Source organism: Erpetoichthys calabaricus, chromosome 3 (genome assembly GCF_900747795.2).
Source record: "Erpetoichthys calabaricus chromosome 3, fErpCal1.3, whole genome shotgun sequence".
Lineage (NCBI taxonomy): Eukaryota > Metazoa > Chordata > Cladistia > Polypteriformes > Polypteridae > Erpetoichthys > Erpetoichthys calabaricus.
In genome coordinates this window covers 162,223,455-162,239,981 of record NC_041396.2, presented here as the reverse complement: position 1 = coordinate 162,239,981, position 16,527 = coordinate 162,223,455, and positions in this window count along the sequence as shown.

The window sequence follows — 16,527 nt, the reverse complement described above, 5'->3', positions numbered from 1 at the left end:
GGAATTGTACTTATAAGTACAAACAGTTCTACAAGGAGCACTTGATGGACTGATTGAGTGCGTTTATAGTTCTTGGAATGAAACTGTTTCTGCGAGGAAAGTCTCTGAAGCGTTTGCCGTATGAGAGCAGTTCAATAGACAGCATGGCTGAGGCAGTGTGTGCTTGATGCTGTATACCGATAATTCTCTGCTGTATATCTGTGATTCACACTCAGATACAGTGATATAAATACTCCGAGTGGTGCAGTGAGAGTAATATGGAAAAAGATGATCCGCTGTGGCAACCCCTAACGGGAGCAGCTGAGAGAAGAAGAAGAAGGTACAGTGAGAGTAACAAAGCTAAAGCAGCTATGGTGTTTAGAATAGTTTGACCATTCTGTGGATCATTATATTGTTACAGGTTAATTTAAGTGCCTTGAGCATGGGAAAGGCGCTATATAAATAAAATGTATTATTATTATTATTATTATTATTACAATCAGATGCATTACACTAATATACAATATGCGGTTAATTTCAGTGTATTTATAAAGCCGCGTCCAGGATGTGGATCTAAAAAAGAAAGGGAAACCACGCTGGAAGAGTAGCACTGCTTTTACGATGGGTGCCACCAGTCTGCAAAACAGAGCAGAGAACATGCGTACGCCAGGGTATGAGCTACCGTGGACATGTGCATGACTTTACGCCAAGTTTAGGTTTTATATATTGCGATTTGGACGTGGAAACGTTCATACACAACATTTTTGTGCGTACGCACCATTTATACATGAGGCCACAGATGACAATGTGACATAAAACAGATTATATACCGAATAAACAAATTGTTTTTTTAAACTCTGTAACATAAAGATTTGCATTACTGGTGCTAAATGTGGCACCAATGTCTACTCCTTTATGTTGATGATAATAGTCATTGTTGAAAACAATTCCAATTAAGAGCAATGTGAGTTAACTGCATAATAAAGTCAATAAGATTAAGTCGATATGTTGAAAACGAATTTCATGCCACATTATGTGCATTAACTTATTGCTGGTATGTATAAGGACTCAGTAACCAACGTGGTAAGAATGCAACTATTTAAAACCAGCAAATGTTGCAGATGACCAATGAAATCAAATGAATTCCTTACATATGATCTCGATAACAGCACGATCGGAGCAATGAAATAATCAATATAGTTTGTGAGAGAATGTAAAATTGAACCTCTGGAAGAAACAATTGGATGGCAAAGGAGATTATGCAAATTTGTATGAAGTTTAGGAAGTAAATAAAAAACAGGCAACAGACACAGTAGATCAGGATAGAATAACTAAGAGGCAACCACTCACTTACTCTTTTGGACAAGCTTGTTCTTAAACCCTCTAATATTGGGCTAATTGAGAGATGCCCATCAATCTACCTGTCTCTCTTTGAGATGTAGGAGGAGAATTAGAGGGCCTAGAGAAAGCTTACAGGTAAACGTCCCCCAGACAGTGGTCAGAATTTGAAGCATGTCTCTCAGAGCTGTGCTAATTACCACACCACCAAGATATCGTAAGTGCAATCTTTTCCAGGCATTGGGAGAAATATATTGAAATTACTAAAACCCACATGTATGAGAGCTTTAAAGATATTAAGGATGCCTAGCAGAAAGGAGATTACTGTCAGAAAACAAAAAATTTACATAAGGAGATAATTTATTTATAAATAAACAAACATATCAAGTCTGCTTGGTATTCATTCATTCATTCAATTTTCCAATGCACCTAATACACACATCTTTGTATATGAATACTGAATTAACTGAAGAAAATCTATGTCGACAGGAGAAAAGGTGAAAACTCCATATGGACAGTAACAGGGCTGGGATTTAAACCAAGGACACTGAAGTTGTGAAGAAGTCATGCTAACTACTACTCAACTGTGCAAACTTTTCCCATATTAATACTGGATATTCTTTTTCAAAAGTTAAACCCTTATCAAACTGCATTATTTCATATGATCTCATGTCTGCTATCCCCACAGCTTGTCTGTCTCTCTAACTAAGTCATTGTGGAAATGAATGCTGTTGTAATGTTTAACAAGAGAAGTGGCAAAATAATGAGCTACTTGATTATGTTCCTTCTGTTCCTGCTTCTGCATGTTAAAGTTGGTATTTTTATAGTACTATTCTATTCACATTGTGTAATTAGTTTAAGCTTTCTTTAGCTTTAGGGTGGTGTTATGGGTTATTTCTTCCAGATTTTAGATTTAAGCACATTATTAGCATCATCCTGGATATGATAAACAAGTGCAGTCCTTCATTGTAGACATACTTAGAAAGGACTATGCTGGATGAATTCCAAATGTGCCCCTCATTATTAAATATTCCTGGGGAGCTTGCTGTGACTAATGCCTACATTTTGCTTACATTCATCCATCCATCCATTTTCCAAACTGACTTTTTCAGAGCAGGGTCATAGTGGTGGGGAAGCTGGAGCCTACCCCAGCAAGCATTGGACACAAGGTACAAACAATCCCTGGATGGGGCACCAATCCATCACATGCAAACAAGCGCTATGGACAATTTAGCAACACCCATTCACCTAACCTGCTTATATTCAATTCAATTTATTTTAAATCAATGTATTCCCTTAAAGCACACTTCCACTTTCAAGCCCAGCAAGATACGGTATGTATAATTCCAATTATAGCACAGTCAGAATACAATATAGAAGTGACACATAACCCAGGTAAGGTAAAGTTGAGACACCAACTGAAAAAAGCCTCATATATATACGTAAAGACCTTTATGCATTAGTTTTAGATATCCTAGAATGTTAATAAGGCTTGCATCTAGAGATCACAAAACATACATTGAAATAAAGTATAGGCATTAATAAGAAATAAATTCAGGTCTGACACCTTTCCTCTTCTACAAACCCAATTCACTACTGAATTAAATTATTCCTTGTACAATTTATAGCACTTTCTTAAAATAAGTTGTGTCTTTAAAATAAATAGTGTGTAAACCAGCTGTTTAAACATGAGTTTTTGCTAACATGTCATTGAATTTGAAAACAGGTTCTCTCTATGTATATGCAACCATGTACCTATCTGGTGTCTTCTTCTTAATCATTTCACTCCACATCCTATGAAAGATTTTACCACAGTTACCTACTACAATGATAATAAAGTATCCAATGCTGCTGAGACGGTCTTTGCCTCACCCCAAGGTCTCAAAAAGCCAAAGTCTGTACATATGTTGAATGAATAGACTTTCTCAAGGGTGACATAGCAGCGCATTGACTCATGACTGATAGTTTCACTCAGCAAGATTTAGGACGACCATATGCCTTTTATTTTCTGAAAGTTCCATAGATCAACTTGAGTTTAGGTCTCCTGACTTATTTAAAAAAATCTGTATTTGTCCTGTATTTTAGATTTGGCTAATTTCTCATTGTGGTAACCTGTGCAGATGTTGCTCTGAGAACTTCATTGCATACAGCTGCTTCCTAGGTGTACAAGACTGCCTTACATTTCTCATCTGTTTAGAACAGACAAAAGAGCCGACTGAGCTGACTAGTCGGATGTCCTGTGATTGTGAAGTTCACACCTATGTCAATATGCTTGTTAGGTAGACAGCTTAGTGATGTATGCACCCTGGAAAAGATCATGACAATGAAAAATACAGCTCCCAGAGAGAGAGGACATCTGTCCCAGCACCTCCATATAAGAAAGGTCACTTTTAAACTCAGCAAATTCTATGTGGTACATATTAAAACACTAATAAAGTTGTCAATTTAATTGTTAATGAGTTTTGATATGAATGTTTAGAGTTTGTGGATATTGGTTAGAATCCTGTGAGGTTGTCTGCTTCCTTTTTTGCTGTCATTGTGTTTTTGACATGCATTGTCTAAAGTGATCTGCGTGGCTATGTAGGGTCTTCTTATAGTTCTATCAAGTTGTATGTGTGAACAGTGAGATATGGATGTCTACTCTAATATCAGCTTCATAGCAGAGAAAACTAGAAGTACGTGTATAAATCATATTAAGCCACAATAACCTCATAACCCTGTTTGGTTCTAAGAGGGTGTAGCTATCTTACACTTATAAAAATATTGTGTTCTTTAATGGCATTTTATGGTTCTTTACTGGGTTGCATAGTTCCTCTTAGAACTATTGCTTGACAAAGCACCATTTCATTTTGGGAAGAGTTCTTTGCATATTAAGTTGGTTCTTTGTGCTTTGAAAAAAATCCTAATATGTTAAAATAAACCAAAATCTTTAATGTATGGTAAGCTACCTAGTAGGACACTAACAGATTTAGAAAATCTAAACTTAGGCAGTGTTACATACATATGCATCAGGATTTGATATCATGAGCCACCAATATTTTACAAATCTGTTACCATCTATTTGTGGTTATTTACCGTGTGGAGCCTGTTACAGATCTAAATAAATAAAAGGTCTCTCGGGAACCTTCAGGTGGATGGTTCTTTTGGGAGCTAAAAATGGTTCCTCTATGGCATCCCTCTGAAGAACCACTCTGGCACCTTTATTTTTAAAAGTGTACCAAGGTTTAACATAATATTCAATCACTGCTTCTCTGGAGTTTACCTGGCTTTCCCATAATATGAGTTGCTTATGGGTAACATAATTTAATTCCACATATCAAATTCATTTACATTAATATCCATTTGCAATTCTAAATTGGTTCTTTCTTCTGAGTGAGTGTATTGGGTTCCTTCCTGTCTTGTGTTTCATAAGTGAGGTTTCATGTGACCCTATAATTGAAAAAATAGAAATTGGTAAAATAATTATATATGTTGTCACACACATGCGCGTGGGAGGCAGTCAGTGGGCTTTACTGAGGATTAGGGTTGACGAAGTGCACTAATGTCTTTTCTTCCTCCTCTACAGATCACCAGAAGGAACGACCAACTAAACCCCAACCATGTTCCACATCCCTTTCCAGACCACGCCCTCCTACTGACCTCACTTTCGCCTGCTCCCTGTTGGACCCTCCCCTTCCTCCCCACCGTCTATAAAAACAGCCACTTGTCTTTCCCAGTCAGTCCCGTTTTGGGCACAGCCCTATAAGATTACTCTGTGGTGCTAAAATATACAGGGTGGAACCCCAAAACTTCTCTGTCTTTGTGTTTCTTTAACACAATATATATTTAAAAGCTATCTGTATGCCTGCAATTTTGCAATGATTTTATGCAAAAAATAATTTTTATAAAAATTATTTTCCTGGCTGATGATAAAATTCTTTTTTTTTACATTGACAAGCTATAACACAATTCTATTCTTACAGGAGCTTCATGTTAATAAGGAATTATATCTTAAAGAAAATATTCCCATATTAAGTATTTATCTCCACAAGATTTCACTTTAACACCCTGATGATGGATGACTACCTAGCTGCAAATTAGACAGGTTAATCACTGAACATCCACTTCTTTCAGTTCCATAATCTGCTCCTTATATATACTTCATGCGGGTGTTCAAGGGGATATGTTTTAGTTCTAAAGAATCCGATAATCTTTGAAAATCTTGGTCTGAATTGAATACTCACTGAGCTCTGCAGATGCCACCTGGCCAGCTGCAGTTCGATTTAGATGTGGCTTTCAAATACCTTTGCTGCAGAATGCATTGACTGTTAAGCAGTCTGTAAAGAGAACAGCTGTTCTTCAAAACTTACTGTACAGGCTCAACAAAAAAGGCTTCCATTAGAATGTGCTCCTCAATATGTGTAAAATGAAGAATACACAGTGACAATGAGAAATTCGAAAGTAGCAATTCAAGCAACAGATGTTCAAAAGTACAAGAAAGACAACAGTGAAAATGTGTCTTTTACATTAAAGGGATGGAAGGCTTCCAATATTTTTCTTTTTTGTACTGTTCAGGAAAGCAGCCAAACACCTGGGATGTTCAGAGGTCGGGTTTTTGTTTGGCTGCTTCAAGGAAAAAAAAAAAAAACAGTCCCACAAGTTTTATCTGCTGTTTATGTGAAAAACACACAGCTTGCTGCTGTTTCAAAACAGCTTTGACAAATGTGTGAGAAATGGGCCAGTCTGAGTTTAGTGCAAGCTGGTGAATTTGCATTATGTGCTTGCATTCAATTTGTAATGAATAGTTTTTCCTCTCAGAGTAAACAAGCACAATTAAGGCTAAAGTAATAGCATGGCGATGTTTTGCTTTCAGTTTCCTAAAAGATGACTGTTGTTTAAAAAGAACAAAAGCCATGCAAAACAGTTTGAAGCAGAAATGAGTGTTAAGTCACTCAGTGACAAGTCAGTACTGTCACATTATCAGGTCTAGTAGAGCAGCCACTTTGTTCTTTGTTTGCACTATTCCTTTCAAATAAATAAAATAAAACTGAAAAAGCAAAATTGACACAGACTAATCAAGGCAGCTTTGTATAAAGGACAAGGTTTTTCAGTCTGGTCCTGAATCTAATTATGTTACACCCTTATAACGATGTATTTAAAGTCACACCACAGTTTAACACTTTACCCACACCATTCAGTACTTTGTATAATTCAAATAAGTACCTTTTTTGCATATTTTTCAGAGAGACCTCATTGCCTTTAAAAAATAAATTCTGACAAGAATATTTTTAATGTTGAATTTGTAGAGGAGCAATATCTTTAGGAAATAAAGTTAAACTTGCAAACTTCAAAAAGAATTCACTTAAAGCTGGACACTATATTTTGCATTTCTGGCTTTGCTAGCAGAAAGCATTTGCCTTTAAATTCCCTCACAATGCATTAATTAAAAAAAGAAAATGTTCTTAAAATGACTATAAAAAACATTATTCTAGTAATAAAATAACACATTAACTTAATGTTACTATATAAAAGTGTTATCCTAGTAATAGAATATATACATTTTCTTAATTATTATTGTAAAAAATGTTATACTAGTAATAAAAATAATAAACCATTAAAATAAAGTTGATCTGTCTCTGCCAGTTTAATGGCCATTTTGTTGTCCAGTTGTTCCTTAGATTTTGCAGGTATTGGAGCAGATGTTTTTATAACTGAATGACCTTCCTGATGCCAGCCTCCTTTTATGACATGCAACAGGGACTGTGACTTATTCTAACTCAGGTCACGGGATCAAGGGATGAATAACTATTTGTATAAACTAAATCAGTGGTTTCCAAACTCGGCCCTCAGGTTTTTGTTCCATCCAGATTCACAATAAGTGATAATAATTGATAACAATTGATCTCATTTAGTTAGCTGGTCTTTTTCTCTTCTCTTATTCTGCATTTATTAAAGCATGGCAGTATGATTTGTACATTATAAGACAAGTAGAAATATTTCTATTTTTTGCAATAGCTTTAAATGTTATACACTTTTTTGCTGTTTCCCTGTTATTTTCCCTTTATTGTATCCTAATAGTAACAGTTAAAACACAAGAAAAGCAGACACCTGGGAAGAATGATGAAAGGCTGCAACTGCTTCAGCGTCAGACCCACTAATTAGTCAATAATGGAAAGGCAGAATGGAAATCAGGATGAACATAAATAAATAGTCGAAAAAAATTATGTTATCCACATATAAGTGCTTAATTTTTATTAAAATTAATTAACACAGTTACTTTTACAAGTTTTTCGTTGACCCCAAAACAGAGAAACTGGGAAATAACAGCTCACTTAATTAGGTTAGGAGTTGAATTAAAAACAAAAGTTGGTTCAATATTAAATTTATAAGATAAATGTAAGTGACTAAACAAAGAACAAAAACAAAGGCGATGACAGAGAATCAGCTGAACATACCTGGAAGACACAAAAGGTTTGTTTGGTGTGTACTGTGAGTAGTAAGCAGATACCTCTATATGAAGATTATACCTCTGTATAAAGAGTATTCCAGCTGTCACTTCTGAAAGAGTGTTGCCTATATGTCAAGGGAGGTCAGTAACATCATGTCTGAATGAACATTGCTCAAACTCTGAGTTAGTGATGGGAAGTTCGGATCATTTTACCGACTCAGACCTTTGAGTCTCGTTCAGCAAAATGAACGAATCCTTTTTCGAGTCATTTCGTTCATTTTAGCAAAATATAATTAAAATGTTACCTGTTACCTCCCTAACACATCTACTGCTTACACAAATGTTGATCACACTACAAACAAGACAAAACTATAATGCTATAAGAAACAGAAAATATTAATTCATTGTTTACCTGGGTCTTTAGTCTATGATTCGCTCACCTCGCCTCTTATCTGACAAGTTTTCGGGTTTGAGTCGTTCGTTCATCACGTGACAGCCCAATTAGCTAACCAAGGCAGTCTGAGCCGGAAAAAGAATTGATTAGTTCATCTCTCGAGTCTTCGGGTTTGAGTCGTTCGTTCATCACGTGACAGCCCCATAAGCTTAACCTATGCAGTCTGAGCCGGAAAGAGAATTGATTAGTTCATTCCTCGAGTCTTTCGAGTCGTTCGTTCTTTTCCTAAATTCAACGCGTCTTTCTTTGAGGAATTCTCTGACTTGATATCAATCTTAATTACGAACTATGACACACTCTTAATAGTCGGCTACTTTAATTTTCATATAGATAATCAATGTGACCAAAAAGTAAAAGAATTTATGAACCTCCTGGACTCTTTTGATTTGAGACAGCTCGTTAATCAGCCTACACATAAAGCAGGTCATACGTTAGACTTAGTAATTACTAAAGGACTAAAAGTTGATATAAAGCAGGTCATTGATACGGGTCTATCAGACCATTTTCTTCTACTTTTTAATATAGAAATAATGATAGAAAACACTCATGAGAAGCATATTGTTAAAAAACGCTTCTTTGACTCATCAGCAGCTTTAAAACTTACAAACATTCTAAGCAATCAGTCCGTTTATAGTGCCAACTATAATAGCGAGGATAATGTAAATAGTAAGGTGGAAAGATTTAATACTAAAATGAGGGCTGCTGTTGACTTAGTTGCACCTGAAAAGACAGTTGAAAAATTTTCTAGCATTGTTACACCATGGAAGACCCAAAGAGTGTCTGATTTAAAGAGAACATGCCGTAGAGCTGAGAGTAAATGGAGGAAGACTAAACTAACTATTGACTATGAAATATTAAAAGTTAAAATAACAGAATACAATAACACAGTCCATCTTGAGAGGCGCTGCTATTTCTCTAAGATTATAAATAACAATGCTAGTAATCCCAGAGTCTTATTTTCGATGATTGATCATCTGTTAAACCCAGGTAACTCAAAGGAATGCCTCCTAAGTACTTCCAGTAAAACCTGTGAGGCTATCGCTGTATTTTTCAATCAAAAAATTAATGATATTAGAAATAACATAGTATATCTCCCCAACGCTAAGGATCCTCCTAAACCCCAGTATTCCATAATAAACAAATTAAATTCTTTCACTAGGATAGATTTACCTGATTTACATAAAATAATTTCTCAAATGAAACCCTCCACCTGTGCCCTTGACCCAATACCAACAAAATTTTTCAAAGAAGTATCGGGCGTGCTAATTGATAATGTTCTTGACATAGTAAATTCGTCATTAGATATGGGGGTCTTCCCAGACTGTCTTAAGACTGCTGTAGTTAAACCCCTACTTAAGAAAAATAATCTCGACCCCTCTGCTCTTGAAAATTATAGACCCATCTCTAACTTGCCTTTCTTAAGTAAAATTCTAGAGAAGGCAGTCATTATGCAGTTAAATGAGCACCTCAATAAACATGATATTCTTCATAAATTTCAGTCAGGTTTTAGAACAAATCACAGCACAGAAACTGCACTCGTTAAAGTAGTAAATGACTTGCGGGTAAATGCAGACAGAGGCCATTTATCTGTTCTCATCCTCTTAGATCTGAGTGCCGCATTTGACACCATTGATCATAATATTCTTAAGAATCGCCTTAGTCAATGGGTGGGCCTCTCTGGCAGCGTCTTAAATTGGTTTGAATCCTACCTGGCAGAGAGAAAATTCTTTGTTAGTTGTGGTAATTATAATTCAAAGACACATGATATCCTATATGGTGTTCCACAAGGCTCTATCCTGGGTCTGCTGCTCTTCTCAATCTACATGCTTCCATTAGGTCAGATTATCTCGGGGCACAACGTGAGCTACCACAGCTATGCTGATGACACACAGGTGTATTTATCAATAGCACCTGATGACCCCGAATCTCTTGATTCGCTAACACAATGTCTAACCTGTATCTCAGAATGGATGAATAGTAATTTTCTCAAATTAAATAAAGAGAAAACTGAAATCTTAGTGATTGGCAATATTGGATACAATGAGGCTATTAGAAATAAACTGGATGCATTAGGATTAAAAGTCAAAACGGAGGTAAAAAGCTTAGGGGTAACCATTGACTGTAATTTGAATTTTAAATCACATATTAATCAGATCACTAGGACAGCATTTTTTCACTTAAGAAACATAGCAAAAGTTAGACCTCTTATACCATCGAAAGACGCAGAGAAATTAGTTCACGCATTTGTTTTCAGTCAGCTAGATTACTGTAACGCACTCCTCTCAGGACTACCCAAAAAAGACATAAATCGTTTGCAACTAGTGCAGAATGCAGCTGCTAGAATTCTAACCAGGAAAAGAAAATCCGAACACATTTCTCCAGTTTTGATGTCACTACACTGGTTACCTGTGTCATTCAGAATTGACTTTAAAATTCTGCTTATGGTTTATAAAGCCTTAAATAATCTCGCCCCATCTTATATATCGGAATGTCTGACACCTTATATTCCAAATCTTAACCTCAGATCCTCAGCTGAGTGTCTCCTTAGAATTCCAAGAGCTAAACTTAAAAGAAGTGGTGAGGCAGCCTTCTGCTGTTATGCACCCAAAATCTGGAATAGCCTGCCAGTAGGAATTCGCTAGGCTAATACAGTGCAGCACTTTAAAAACCTGCTGAAAACACATTATTTTAGCATGGCCTTCTCATAACTTCACTGTAATTTAATCCTGATACTCTGTATATCCAATTCATTATAATAACTATTCATTCAAAATCTGTACTAACCCCTACTCTCTCTTCTGTTTCCTTTTCCGGTGTCCTTTTGGTGGTGGCTTATGCTTATTCATTAGATGGTACTCAAAAATCATCAGCGTGATGGTTTGATCACATTCAGATTGAAGTGTTTAGCAATTTAATAAACTGCATTTACTACCATTTTAGGGGGACTGATCATCCCCCCAATGGTCATGCTCTGTTGTATGTGGTGAATCTACTGTTTTACAGAAGCTTGCAACCAATATATTTCCTTGAATAGCTACAACCCTATGCAGTAAAGACAGGTCATAAGATGTCACCAAATGGAACATGAATTTCTACTTTCATTTCCAATTTTGTTGTCCACCAGCTTGGCCTGATGATCAAACCTGTCACCAGTTCAGCTTAGCAGCTACTCAAGAAAACCTTCATGGGTAATGCAGAGAAACAAAAGAGACAATGTATGCATGCATGAGCCTGTTCTTTCTGCAGGAATCCAAGGGTATGGTGCTAGGCATGGAAGCATCAGTCTTACCTGCTTATTTACTAAAAAAAAAGGCATCAGTAATTTCAACGGAGTCTTATAAGAAGAGTCTTACTTAAAAATATGTATGTATTTTTTTAGTGTCAAGTTACAGTGAAAAAGTAAATACATTGTAGATTCTAGCAATAATGTAGTCTTCACCTACTTGCAGATTTAGTTAAGTCTACACATCAAAATATGTCAAAAACATATAACAGTTTTAAAGTCAACATGTCGATCCCAGATGTAGTATGAAGCCGAAGAAAATTTCCATGTAGACTAAAGTTTGCATTTTAACTGATACATGGGGTTCCAGTTGCCAATGTTGTCATTTTTTTTCAACTGATGTCAGCATATGTTATTGCCTGCTTGTTCTGAAAATTCTAAATAATGTCATTGCATGTTCTTACTTGAAAAAATTCATGCATCTTTTAATAAATGTTAACAATATGTTCATAGCTGCTTTCCAAAATTAATGAAGTACTGTCTTAAATATATTTGAAAGCAAAAATAAAAAATATATTAATATGATGGATCAATAGTGCTAATAAAAAACAAATTGCCCAAATACAACATTCCAGATGTGGACACCAAAAAATTGAACGGTGAAAAATTGTACCCTAAAACATAAATAATTACAACATCCTACTACTGACAACACTTTTTGCTTGCAGTTGGTGATTTGTCTCAGGAATTGAAAAATTCAGCAGTGGAGGACTGCAAATGTCCTTCAATTAAACAAAATATTTAAAACTCTAATGCATTTGAGGAGTCTGGTCTTCAATGCACAATGGAGTGGAGAGTTTAAGCACCGTAATTGTTGAGAAGCATTATAGACTACTTCGAAGTTTTTTCTTTTATCATTTTCAATTTCAAGGAAATATTCATGCTATTTGGAATAACAACAACCTTGTTGTAAATTCCATGCTCAAAGTGCTTAATTAATAAAATAATAATAATAATATTAATTCTCCAGCTCAAGGACACAGCAAAATAAAATTAAATGATCATGTGACAGCTTAAGTGTAACAGTAAGCTTTGAAGCATTCCTAAAGACTGATTTAATTCAAACTTAAAATATGAAAGCCCCCAAAATGGGCTTACATTAAAAGCTTGCTTTAAAAATGGGAAAATGTCATACTCCATTGTTCATTACCATCTGTTGTGTGATTGATCACACTCACCTTCACTCATGGCTCACTGAAAAGTTTTCTATAGCTGGCACCTCATTTCAAAAACACTGTATTGCATTTTATGCATACATGGATGTAGATATGGGAAACAAGAATCATGGGTCACTATTTAAAGATGATAATTACAGTATATTCTTGTTGCAGTACATTTTGTGATTATTGAGGGCTAGTCATTTTATTTCAGGGGCTTTGTAAAATGACAACACAGAATGTAATGGGCTAAAGGGTTTCAGTGTTGGGCTGTCATAACTCAACACATGTCAGCTGCTGCAAGAAGACAAATGAGCAAGAAACCTTGAGGAAATAGGGTCAAAACTATGTGATGAAATATTTTTTTTAGTTTCTTTTCCTTATCACAAGAATGCCTCAAACTAATATGTACCATGACTGTGAAGTAATAACTTCAACTTGAGAAATGTCAAACTTATCCTTTAACTTTTACTGTGCATGTGCTACCTGTCATCCAATTACGTAAAATGGTTCATTTCAAAAAATATATGCAAGCACTTTGGGGTTGAGCAAGAGATAGGTATTAGCTTCTATGCAACAACCTGGTATGACTTTATATTTGCATAAATTTCATGAAGCACAGTACAGTAAAATAAAGAACTCTACAACTCACATATATTGAACTACATAAAGAGAAGAACAAATAAAGTTAACAAAAAGTTTGCAGGTATGGGTAGCGACAGCTTAATATGATCGTTTTCCTCCCACTTTAGTTATAAATCCATTTGCTAACTCTGCTTAATCCAATTTCAGTTGTGACAGATAGAAGGTGCTGTTGTCCTCTTGAACCCTCAGACTTGACTCCAGACACCAGGTAAAAGTCCAATAATTCATTGTATTTGGACAATTAAGTGCACAAAGCACCCTCCACTCCATAATACTCATAAATCAATAATCACTACAATACTCAATAATCACAATCCTCCACTCCCAGACGCGTTGCCACCCTTCCATCCAGCTCAGCTCGACACTCTGGTCTCTCACAGTCCTTTATATAGTCCCTGACCTGGAAGTGTTTCCCTCTCTCTGTCCATGTGATGGAACACTTCCGGGTCACATAAAAGCTCCTTTTCTTCAACCCGGAAGTGTGTCATTCGCTCTGTCGCCATGACTAAGATGCACTTCCGGGTTATAGGTGAAACCAAAGTCTCTGGGCCTTCCTACAGTGTCCCCTGGAGGTTCCCATGGTATCCAGCAGGGCTGTGATGAAAAACTCAACTGTCCATGATGCCCTGCTGGAACTCGGGGCACCTCTATATTGCAGGCAGGACTCCACCTGGAGGCCTGGGGGTATTGGCCAGGATAAAAGGCCGGCCATGTCCCACACAGTATTACATGGGAGTATGAGTTTGTTCTGGCATCTTATATATAAACGTCTACACGTGGAAGTGTGTGTGTCCGTCCAGCCCGGAAGTGAGAGGTGGAGTCGGGGTAAGAACTCCACCTCCGAAGATACGCAAGCGAGGTGAGCATGTCGGCAAAACGAAATATCTGAAGAGAAAGTCACTTGCTTATCCGCTATTACAGAAGTGTGGCAATCACATCAGCAAAACGGTATTCCTTTTATTTTTCCTCCCGCCGCTAATACACAAGCGAGGCCAGCACGTCAGCAAAACAAAACCTCCAAAGAAAAACAGTCGCTTAGCTGCTAATGCACAAATGATGCGAACACATCGGCAAAACGAAACCACCTAGGAGAGAGATTCCCAGAGTAGTTCCTTTCAATTACCTGACATCTACATTTCAATTTTTTTTTCTGATGATTTCAATAGTTTCTAGGACCCTGTGCTTTTTACCGCACAGCTAGTCTTTCTATAAAAGGCATAAAACACCCCTAATAGGTGCCAGTCAAGCACGGGTTACACTCCATCAAACAGCCACGATCACTCATCATAGGGACAAATTAGAGACACAAATTAAGATTTTATGCATGTCCCTGGAGTGTGGAAACAAAACCATAGTATCTGGAATGGAAAAAAAAAATCCATGAAGGCGAGAGAATATGCAGACTAGACATGGGTCAGGATTCAAACCCAGGGTCCTGGAGCTGTGTGGTGTGGCAACAGTATTGACCACTGTCACTGCAGTGCTCTAATTCACTAATAATAGAAGTAACAAAAAGTAACTACATGTGAAGTTATGATTGTGAGAGAAAGCATGCAGGGACTGGCATCCCAGCTGGTGCAAAACTGGGATACTTGCCTTGCAGGGATTCCAATAGTGTGGGAATACAGGGGAAGACAATTTATTCAGGACATTGTCTCCCCCAACATACTAGGTGGCAGCCCTCCTGGGCTTCGATACTGCTACAGAGATCCTCAGGATATATTAGGAATTATAGTCCTTTTGCCCAGCACTGTTGGGTCCCATGGGTGCCGCCAGGGGGCACTGAGGGGATTTCCAGATGTACCCTGAAGTACTCCCGAGCCACAGTATTGAGAAAGCAGAAGTGCTCCTGGGTTTTACATAAAAGGAGCAGCCTCCTTCATCAAGGTGAGCCAGAATCGGGAGGAAGCAGACAAAGCTTTCCTGGAAGAGCGGAGGAGAAGAAAAGAACCTTGAGAAGTGTAGTGTGCATGCTATGTGCCTTTTCAAGCCTGTACTGTGAGGGTATTTAAAGGATTAACACTTTTGTATTAATAGGCACTTGTATCTGTGCCTTTTTGTTGGGAGTGTGGGAGGCTGCGACGCACCCTGGTGGTCATTTGATTTATTTTAAAAAGTCATCTCTAATTATTTTATGTCATTTTATCCTGCATCTGGAATCATTCGGGTTCTTTCTGTGCCTTACAGCATGGAGCATTATCCTGCTATTCACAAATGGGTATACTAATACCATGAGCAATATCCTTATCCTATAAATAGGAACATCAAGAGAGTAAATGCTTTCTAAGTCCACCACTGTCCAACATTTGTACAGGAGACCGGGGAAGATTGTAATACATCTTGTCTGAGTGTCTATAACTCTGTGGTGTTATTTCTCTCACATTTTCGCATAAACTACTCCTGTTTATCTATCACAAGTAAAAATTATTACAGATTCTATTATAACATCCCAAACATAATGAGCTGATGTCAGATAGATGGAATTCCATTGTTATAATCTGCCCCAATAGTGGGATATGCTGCAACCCTAGCTGTGGCAAATTGTAACAATTTAAAGAAGAAAGCAATAATTGAGCCAACACAATACAAATCACACTAGGCAAGCATTAATAAAGCACAAATGAAATAAACTGTCAGTCAATGTGTGTTTATCTTTGACAGTGCTGATCCGTTTGAACTGAACAATTTCAATATCCCTTGTCTTTTGTATGAAATCAAATTAAATCTCGGTGAATTAAACTTAAATCCTAAGTCAATTTAAACTGAACTGACTTGAAATATGTTGTTCTATGAAAAGACTTTAATCAGTTAAGGCAGTAAAGGCTTTGGACTTCAAATCTGAAGGTTGTGAGTTCAAATCCCACTACTGACACTGCGTGACCATGAACAAGTCACTTCATGTGCCTATACTTGAACTGAAAAACAAAAGACATGCAACTAATTGTATCTCAAATGTTGTAGGTTGCCTTGGATAAAGGGAATCAGCCAAATAAGTAAACGCAATCAGAGTCACAGCACTGACAGATCTATATAGGTGTACATGGGTACAGGTTTTGTGACCCCCAGACCATGCAATGCACACTCTTGACCAACATGCCCATGAGTCTTGAATTTTCAAACAATTCTATGCACACAAAGCAGACTTTATTTTCTGATGTCTTTGAATCCTCTGCCTTCTTTGGCTTGGACTTTTTCTTAAATGACTTCCTCCATCTGTTGTTTTTTTCAACAAATTTTATTTTTA